The sequence below is a fragment of the Nicotiana tabacum genome, chromosome 3 (assembly GCF_000715075.1).
Source record: "Nicotiana tabacum cultivar K326 chromosome 3, ASM71507v2, whole genome shotgun sequence".
NCBI lineage: Eukaryota > Viridiplantae > Streptophyta > Magnoliopsida > Solanales > Solanaceae > Nicotiana > Nicotiana tabacum.
Window position 1 is genome coordinate 84307240 of NC_134082.1, and position 9985 is coordinate 84317224.

At 37.3% G+C, this 9985-nt stretch overlaps 1 non-coding gene across 1 annotated transcript; it reads right to left on the reverse strand.

The window, feature by feature from the left end:
• Positions 1 to 9593: 9593 nt before the first annotated feature.
• Positions 9594 to 9700, reverse strand: LOC142179657 (small nucleolar RNA R71). The gene has a single exon (XR_012708202.1). It is a non-coding gene; the product is annotated as a small nucleolar RNA R71 (small nucleolar RNA).
• Between the last annotated feature and the right edge of the window lie 285 nt (positions 9701 to 9985).

Here is a 9985-nt window from a genome sequence, read left to right on the forward strand (position 1 = left end):
ATTGCTCACCCGGATTCGGGGTGGGATAATAGCACTTGCATAGCCTTGGTTCGGAAGCACTCTAGGAGACACTCTTGGGGGTGGTGGAGGAGGGTCTGGAATATTGTCATTGGCATTAGCATTGGCCTGGCAGCCTCTACGTTGTCCTTGAGGTACAAGAGGCACCTCATCATCTCCGACATCATCTACCTCCTCCCTTGCAATCACATTTCCAAGAGGGTCATTAGCATTCGCTGTCATTTTGTACCTGAAGTTGTGACACAAACAAATTAGTAACAAAGAAGAAAAGAAGAACAATACACAAAACTAGATAGATAGATACATAGCCAAAACCATTAGCTCCCCGACAACGGCGCGGAAAAGTTGATCGAGGCCAACCCTGCACTACTATTGAGTAGCGAGAGAGATCGAAGCAGCTTTTACCTGATGAGGTCGGGATCGATTTCCACAAGGAGCTAGATATTGGAGTTGAGTGTCTATCTAAAGTGGAGTTGTGTATTTGTTCCGAATTACGTTTCTCAACATTTTGGGTTTTGATTTTACTTCTAATTGTATAATACTACGATGCTAAATTATTCTAAATAAAGCTAAGATTAGACTATTGAGAATTGATCAAATAGATAAAAGGCACTAGGGTAGTGACTTTCTCCTAGGTGGTTAATTAACAGATTCTTGAGTCTAAGGCTAGATTGTCATATTTGGGGAGTATGACATAACCATTGCACGATTCCACTCACTCTACACCTCTCGGTGGTTCAACTGATTTTTCCCTAATTGACTTTCTCAAGTCCAATTGGGTATGCAATTTTGTGCAAGCAATTGAGGTACAAGTCGAGTATTACTATCTCTAGGTTTAACCATTTAATTGGGGCTACCAATCTCTTGAGTACGCCCCAATTCCTTGTTGGACCAATTTCAGAGACTTAGGCTCTCTTTCTAAAGAAGAGTCAAAGTCAACTAAACAATAACTAGTGTTTGCAACCACTAATTCAACAATTAAACATAAAATTAGTCGAAATATCAAACACCCATAGTCATTCAAGCCCTAAAACACAAGACCCATCAATTACCCACACTAAGATTGAGCCACAACCCTAGCTTATGGGTCTAGCTACTCATAATTAGAGAAGAAAACAGAGCAATAGATGAAGAAAATCTCATAATAATTAATTGCTAAATTAAACTTGAAGATTCAATTTTGAAATTAAGCTAAACTTACTCAAAATAGGTAAATGAAACGAAGTCACAAGCGCACCTCTGAGTACAAAACTATTTGATAACCTAAAAATGGGAAAAGAAGCTATTTATACTAAGCTAAAAATTCTGGACAAAATTACCCCTGCGGGGTTACTGCGGACCGCACAAAATCAAGTGCGGCCACACTAAGGCTCTAGGCTTGAATAATCAGCTCTCTAAACTTGGGCAATGCGGACCGCACAAAGTCAAGTGTGGCCACGATGGCTTCTATTGGGGTTCACACAAAATGGACCGCGGACCGCATTGGGCTTCAACCTTCAAACTGGCAACTCTCTAAACATTGGCTCTGCGGATTGCACGAAATCGAGTGCGGCCACGGTGAACCCAATGCGGACCGCACAAAACCCTTTGCGGCTGCATTACCTTATGGCCTGAAAAGCAACCTCTCTGAACTTCACTTTTGCTGATCGCACAGAATAGTGTGCGGCTGTACTGGCCTGTTTTGGCTGAGCTTGGTCTTGTTTTGGTACTTATGCAAGTTTCACTCCTTTTTGAGCTGGTTTTTGACACCTTGTCACCTTGTTGATCAAACCTGCAATCAAGTACAACTTGTTAGCCTTTGGGACTATTTCATACACATTTCTAATCAAAGCTTAAGCAAGAAGGAGTGTAAAATGCACCATAATACCTAGTTATCACATAACTTCAGGGAAGGTAATAAAGTGGCACACCTAATGGCAAAGGAAACAATCAATCACCCCTCCTCTACCAAGTGTTTCTACCATACTCGTCCACCTTATTTTGTTGAACAAGAAGTGTTGAGGAACAAGCATGAAATATGTAATAGTGTTAAGAAAATCTCTACCAGTGTATGTACTTATTTAGTAAGTATGGGCAATAGTAATGCCCTAAAGACTATCTCCATGTTTTGTAATGTGTTTTAAGTAATATAAGTTCGTGCCTTTTATGTTAAAAAAAAAAAGAAACCAATATATCTCCTTCATTATTAGGTCAAATGGAGTGATTCAAAAGTCTAACTTGACTAAAAGTTTACAAGGAATCCATTGGAGGCATAAAAAGCGAGTTTCGAGATTGTTTGGCATGAGAAATGAGGCAGAATATCTGGCAGAAAAAAATATGAAATAAGGGTTTGTTCATTTGGTCATATTTTGAGTTGGGGAGCTCGGATATGGGCGATTTTGGAGGCGACTTTTTCCATATGGATTGGGGTAAGTGTTCTCTACTCAGTTTTGGTTATATTTCATGAATCCATCTTCATTTTTGGCATTTGATTGATGATTTCAAAGTGAAATTTGGGGGTTTTTGCCTAAAGTTTCATAAAGTGAATTTTTAAGTTTTGAACATCGATTCGGAGTCGGAATTGGATTAAACCAGTATGGTTGGACTCATAATTAAATGGATTGTTGCATTTTGGGATTTTTTCGGGTTCTGAGGTGCGGATCCGGGTTGGACATTTTGGTCGATTTTGGGATTTTGATTAAAGATTCGACCTTTTTCAATTGGGATTGGTTCCTTGAGCATTGTTTGATGTATTTGAGTTGTTTTTGGTTAGTTTTGAGTTGTTCAAAGGTCGGAAGGCACGAGATGGCATTTTAGACCATCGTTTGGCTTGCTCGTTATTGGAATTGGCTTGTTCGAGGTAAGTAACTCTTCTAAACATAGTGCTGAGGGTATGAAACCCCGAATTATGTGTTATGTGATTGGTATTGAGGTGACACACATGCTAAGTGATGGGTGTATGGGCGTGCACCATGTGAATTGTGACTCTATTGTTTTCCATAACACTGTATAATGGCCCTATCTTGTTGATATCTGTGTTTTCACCATGTGATAAAGTAATTGAGCTGTTAATCATGCTAGATATCATGTTTAGGCTTTATGCTAATACTTTTGGGACCCATAGTGGTCATTTCTTGCTGTCATCCTACTAGTTTTCATTGATATTTCGTACTCAGTTATATTTATGCATATATATCATGTCTCAGTCTCAGTTATTTTTCATTAGCACATCATATCATTGTTTCAGGTTGGTCTTTATGACATTGTGATCCCGTGGGAGAGACTGGAGAGATTGATGGCTGAGTGAGGCCGAGAGCCTGATTATGAGTGACAGTTATGGAATAGGGCTGCACGCCGCAGCATGTTATATTGATTTATGCCTGGATCTGGCTTGTGATAACGTTTGGGCTGAAGGAGATCCTCCGGAGTCTGTACATACCCCTAGTGAGCGCAGTTGATTATATTGAGGGATTGATCTTCCCTGGACATGGATATTGTTCGAAGCATTTATATACCTGGAGATGGATCTTCTCTATGGGGCCGGATTGGCCTTCCTCGGTACTCAGTAGCTGATGGTCAGTGATGTATATATTTCGGGATGGATCTTCCTTGGGCCAAATGGTCCATATATAGTACCGAGTGGTTGAACATGATAAGTGGAAAGCATGAGACAGTGAGATTGAGTACTCAGAGAGTATGAGTACATGATTCTTCTCTACGATACATGACATTGGCATGCACACATGACATACAGGCATAGAGATGCATTTTTCCTCATGATGTATGTTATCACGTCATTCATGACTTTTACACACATTGATATATGGCATAGAGAGGTATTTCACACTTGCTATCTGGAAAGAAAATGAAACATCTTATTTATTGTGAAAATGATTTTTAGAAAAATTACAGTTTTCAAACTATCTCATATTTTACGACGATTTTGGTAAAGGATTTGAGTTTCACTGATATTCTTGAAAAGCGAAACTATTTTCAAAATAATGTGAAAAAGATGAGCATTTTATCTCTGAGTTACTTCCTCATTTATATGCTCTACGTTGTTATGAAATGTTGTTGGCTATTGGTATTGGACCCGACCTATGTTCCAGCTCGTCACTACTTTCAACCTAAGGTTAAGTTTGTTACTTACCAGTACATGGGGTCGGTTGTACTGATACTATACTTCTGCATATTGCATGCAGATGTTGTCTGTTATTGTTGCTGTATCCGATGGTTGCTGGATTTGAAGATGTACCTGCATTCCTGTTGTCGCTGCCTCTTGTTCTTGGTAGCCGTAGATTTATAAAACTCTGTTTATGTACTTTTCAAACTGAAGATGTATTTACTTCATATTAGTTTTGTAAATTTTATTTTTAGAAGCTCATAATTTATACTACCAGTCCTTGGGAAAGTGTATAAGATTTAGATAATTCTCTGTTTTAAACTACCTTATTAAATATTATGGGAATTAGATAGTATAGTTGGCTTACCTAGAAGGTTGGATTAGGTGCCATCATGATTAGTGGATTTTTTATCGTTAAATACTTCATATCAAAATAATCAATAATATAAAAAGTTATGAATTAAATAAATAATTAATAGTACTTCGTCCGAAATTAATCAATAAAATATTTCAAGATATCTCGAGACCTTAAACGAGTAAAGAGAACATACATTTAATTAATTATTCAATGTATATACATCATTATGGATCGCCTGACTGTTCATCCTGGACCAGTTTCTCATGAGCTACTTATGCTTCAGGCGGGCCATAGGTTATCACATATATGGGATGAGTTGCTTAGCCCAAAACTTCCACCCGCGACACATTGATGACTTCTAGTAGTTTATTAGGGATCACTCACTACATCAACGCACAATCGCGTGCCTCACTCAGACTGACTTTTAATGAGTCGTCGAGGTCTGCCAGTTGAATTACGTACAAGTGTGTACATGCCTTTTTCAAATTGACAAGACAAGGTATGCATTTAATTTGTATTGCTTTTTTGAATTGCTGCATAACGCATATTGTACATGCTCCATGCTGAACTAGTAAAGAAATCATTATGGTACAAGTGCATACAGGATTTTTCAGATCGATAAGACAAGGCGTGCATTTAATCTATAGTATTTTTCTGAGATACTGCATAACGCATATTGTAGATGTGTCATGTTGAACTAGTAAAGTAATCATTATGGTACAAGTGCGTATAGGCCTTTTCAGATTGATAAGACAATGCATGCATTTAATTTGTACTATTTTTCTGAGCTGCTGCATAACACATATTGTAGATGCGTCATGTTGAACTAGTAAAAGAATCATTATGGTACAAGTGTGTATAGGACTTTTCAGGTCGACAACACAAGGCATGCATTTAATAACGCATATTGTACATGCTTCACATTGAACTACCTCCATTTTCGTCTTTGTTAAGTAGAACTAAATTTGTTTTTTCTAGTTATTCATTTAACGAAGCCTTTCTAAAATACCACTTACATTTAATAAATAGTTTAAGAAGAGGCAAAGGGGTTAAGGTAGTTCAAACGATCCACATGGCATGGGTCAAAACACAATCGATCCCTTTCTTGAAAAGAACATGCTAGGTTACTATACTGATTTGGTAGATGATAAGTGGTATGGTATTTTACGTCACTAAGAAAATAAACCCATCAATACACATATAGATCTAAAAATTACAGGGCACATTATTGAGGGGGAGGCGTATTCTAAAAAGCATGCATATGCACCAATTTGGGGTGAAAACCTATAGTGGGTTCCCCTATACTCAAAAAGGTGCTATTATGAAGCATTATATCATTGGTGTAGACTAGCTGTACCACAAGCATTGTATGCAATGTTCCTAACTTCAACACACATAGACGAACCAGAAGTTATTATGCATTTGATGAAGGAGATATTAGAGATGGAAAAGACACGAGACATTCATCATGCACCGAGTGATCTTAAATACCTCCAAGGGACTGAGGATAAGTATTGGGCTCTATTAGAGAATGAAAGATTGCATAAAGATCTTGATTATCCTATATTCCCAATAGTTATGGAGTGGGAGGGCCTACCAAATGTGATGACCTGATAGATCATCTTATATTTTAGAACCTAATTATGTACTTTGAAGACTTAAACACCTCATCTTAGACCTCCTCAATTTTCATGCCAGTCTGGATGTTTTTTTGGAAAGATATTATGTTAAAAGAACTGAGAAAAATATGAAGTTTTTGTCTTAAAATCAATTTGAGTTGACTTCGGTCAACGTTTTGAGAAAACTGACCCGGATTCGTATTTTAATGGTCCTAATGGGTCCGTATCGTGATTTGGGACTTGGCTACATGCTCGGAATTGAATTCTAAAGTCCCTATCCCGAGTTATTACACTTTGTTGAAATTTGACATTTTAAAGGCTTGATGGCTTTGAAGTTTGACCAATGTTTGACTTTATTAATATCGGGTCCATATTTTGGTTTCGAAACTCGGCATAGGTTCATTACTATATTTATGACTTGTCTATCAAATTTGGTGAGAAACTGAATTGGTTGACATGATTCGGACGTCTAGTTGTGAAATAGAAGTTCATGAGTTTTCTTGAAAATTTCCTTTGATTTGATGCTCAATTCATAGTTCTAGGTGTTAAATTGACTATCTGATCACTCAAGCAAGTTCGTATGATATTTTTGGACTTGTGTACATATTTGGTTTAGAGCCCCGAGGGCTCAGATGAGTTTCGGATAGGCTACGCTGTGATTTAGACTTAAAACTCAGCTGGTGTTCTGCAATTTCTGGTACTGGTCTCTGATCTCGCAATTGTGAGATCAGTGTTCGCATTTGTGAACATCCCAAATTCTTCTAGGCTTGCATTTACAACTTCTTTGCATTTGCAAAGAGTTCCTAAGTCAGCAAGGGTTCGCATTTGTGATCATGAGGTTGCAATTGCGGGGAGGCCAGAGTTCGCATTTGCGAACATTTCATCGCAAATGCTATGAAAGTAGAGGTGCGTGAATTTTTCAATTGCAAGGTGTTCTTCGCATTTGCAGGGATTCACAATGCGAACTCCTGGTCGCAAATGCGACATCTCCAACTGAACAAATAGGAGTTAGACTAGATTTTTGTTCATTCTTTAAATTTTCAAAACTACAAAACCTTAGAGGTAATTTTTCAAAGAACTCCTCTTCTCCAATTGATTGGTAAGTTATTCTAAACCTATTTTATTTCAATCTTTCATTACATTTCATAAGTTTTTAACCTAAAATCTAGTGTTTTCATGGTGGAAATTAGGAGTTCTGGTAGAATTATGGATTTTTGTAAAATTGGGATTCAGACCTCAAATTGACGTCGGATTTCAAGATGAATTATATAATCGAGCTCGGAAGTGAATGGGTAATCGGGATTTGGTCCGAATTTCGGGTTTGGACCAAGCGGGCCCTGGAGTTCACTTTTGTTGACTTTTTCAATAATGACCTAAATTGAATCATTTTCAATCGTGGGTAGTTCCTAAGCCTTAATGTGAATCGTTTGGTTTGTAATTTGCAAGATTCTATTGGTTTGGAGCCTTGTTTGAAAGTGAAAAGTTGTGGTTGAGTTTTGAGTTGATCCTTAGAGCGAGGAAAGTGTCGTGGTAAACTTTGACTTGAGGGATTAAGACTTTTTTGTCTATTTGCTACATGTTTAGATGTTGGGTACAACGTATATGTGAGGTGACGAGTACTTATGCATGATATGCCATAGAATTTCGGCACTTTTGATACCAAATACTTAGATTTTTAGCTTGTCTTTTAATGAATTTTTAGTTAATTCTTATCAAGTTTGGTTTTTTTGTAGTGCATGAGACTTGAAGACCCAAAAACATGGAAAAGAAGTCAAAAAGTGACAAAAGGACAGAAATGCTGCAAGTATGCGACCGCAAAAGTCAAATGCGAACCGCATAATTACCACAAACTGAAGCAGAGTGTTGGCCAAATAAAGAGAAAAATATGCAGTCGCATAACACTTTTGCGAGCCGCATAATGACCGCACAATTCCAATTGAAGAAGCTTCTCAACACATCTGCGATGGGAAAATGCGGTCGCATAACAGATATCAGGACCGCAGAATTCATACACAGTGGAAGCCTGAGACTAGTGATTTACAACTATGCGACGAGAATGAAGGTTATGCGGACTGCATACATGGTCTGCGACCATTATGCGGTCGCAGAAGTTGTCTGTAGGGGTAATTTTGTTCGATTTTGACCATGAATTTTGGTCCACTATAAAAAGAATAACTAGGATTTTTTTGGGTCATGAAGTCGAGGGCCGACATTGAGAGAATTGGATACTTCATTAATTTGGAAGCTCGTGAAGAGAGAATCTTGCACTTTTGTAAACTTTATAATTTTATTTATTGCTTTGCTTTTGTATTTTAATATGAGTAGCTAGTTTTAAATACTAAGGTTGTGGACCCTAACTGGGTGTTACGTTAATGGGTATTTAACATTGAATATATATATATATATATATATATATATATATATATATATATATATATATATATATATATATAATGGTTGGTTGATATTTATTCATTTCTTGTGCTTTATTTAAGGTTGGTGGTTGCAAACATTAACTTATTCCATTTTACTCTTTCTTTACTTGGAAAAGTGGGTTAGGATTTGGTAGAAATGAATATCAATAACTCAAGACTTTAAATCTTGAAAAAATCATAAAGAGAAAATACTACCCCAACCATTAGAAAATATTGGGTAGTCATTTAGAAACCATTTGCATATCAAAGGACCTTCCATTAGAAATATATCATATTAATACCGATAGCGTTACATTTCATTGATGGGGATACAACCTTTGTTTCCTTAATCAAATTAATCACATTCTTACAACAAAATTAGTTATATTGTTAAATCACAATTATATCATTCTACTGTTAAGCTAACAGAATAGACTTACGACATAAGTCAAGTTTCACACTACTCAAATAACCTTTTTACACCTATTCCCTACGAGATTTGACCCAAACCTTGTTGGGTTATTATATGTGACACCGACCACCTTACATGATTTAATTAAAGTGTAACTTGAGCGTATCAAATTTTGGCGCCGTTGCCGAGGAATATGGTTTTGAAATTACTAATTAGTGTGTGCTTTACTTTACATCTTCTTCTATTCCATCACTTTGCTAGTTTTGCTTGGTGTTGATAGGAAAACGTCGCCGAACATGAATAAGAGGAAAATCCTTTTGCGGACATAGATGAGTATATTGAGGATACAAATGCTATTGTACCGTCAAGAGTAGACGCTGACACTTTGAAGGTGGAATATAGTTTAATCCTAATGCTCAAAGCAGAGGGGTTTTTCATAAATTTCACCGATGATGATCCGATACAACATCTCAGAACCTTCTTGGGTGTGTGTGCGATGCACAAGCCGAACAACATCTCAAATGATGCCTTAAGATTGAGGGTGTTCAAGTACTTACTGACTGGAGAGGCGAGGAAATGGATTCAAAATCTACCACCAAATTCCATACATTCTTGGTCTGAACTTGTCCAAGCATTCCTAGCTAAATGGTTCCCGCAAAGCAAGAAATCTGAGCTCCGGGATAAAATTTCCTTTTTCAAGCAATTACCGGGAGAACATCTACATGAGGCATGGGATCGATTCAAGTTATATTTGGTGAGGTCGCCGAATCATGGTTTTCCGGATTTTATCTTGTTAGAGAAATTCTATATGGGTTTGTATGCTATGAACCAATCTATAGCCAAGAATGCAGCTGATGGATCTTTTATGGATAAAATATTTGTGAGGATCACAAAAATCCTTAACAAAATGGCAAAACATAACCAAGCATGGCACTCAGAAGACACCACGGGTGGAATTGCATATGGTACTCCTTCTTTAACCAACAAGATTAAGGAGAACAAAGAAAGAGATCAAGTAATTGCCGGGCTTGCCACCAACATCAATGTGTTGACAAAGATGTT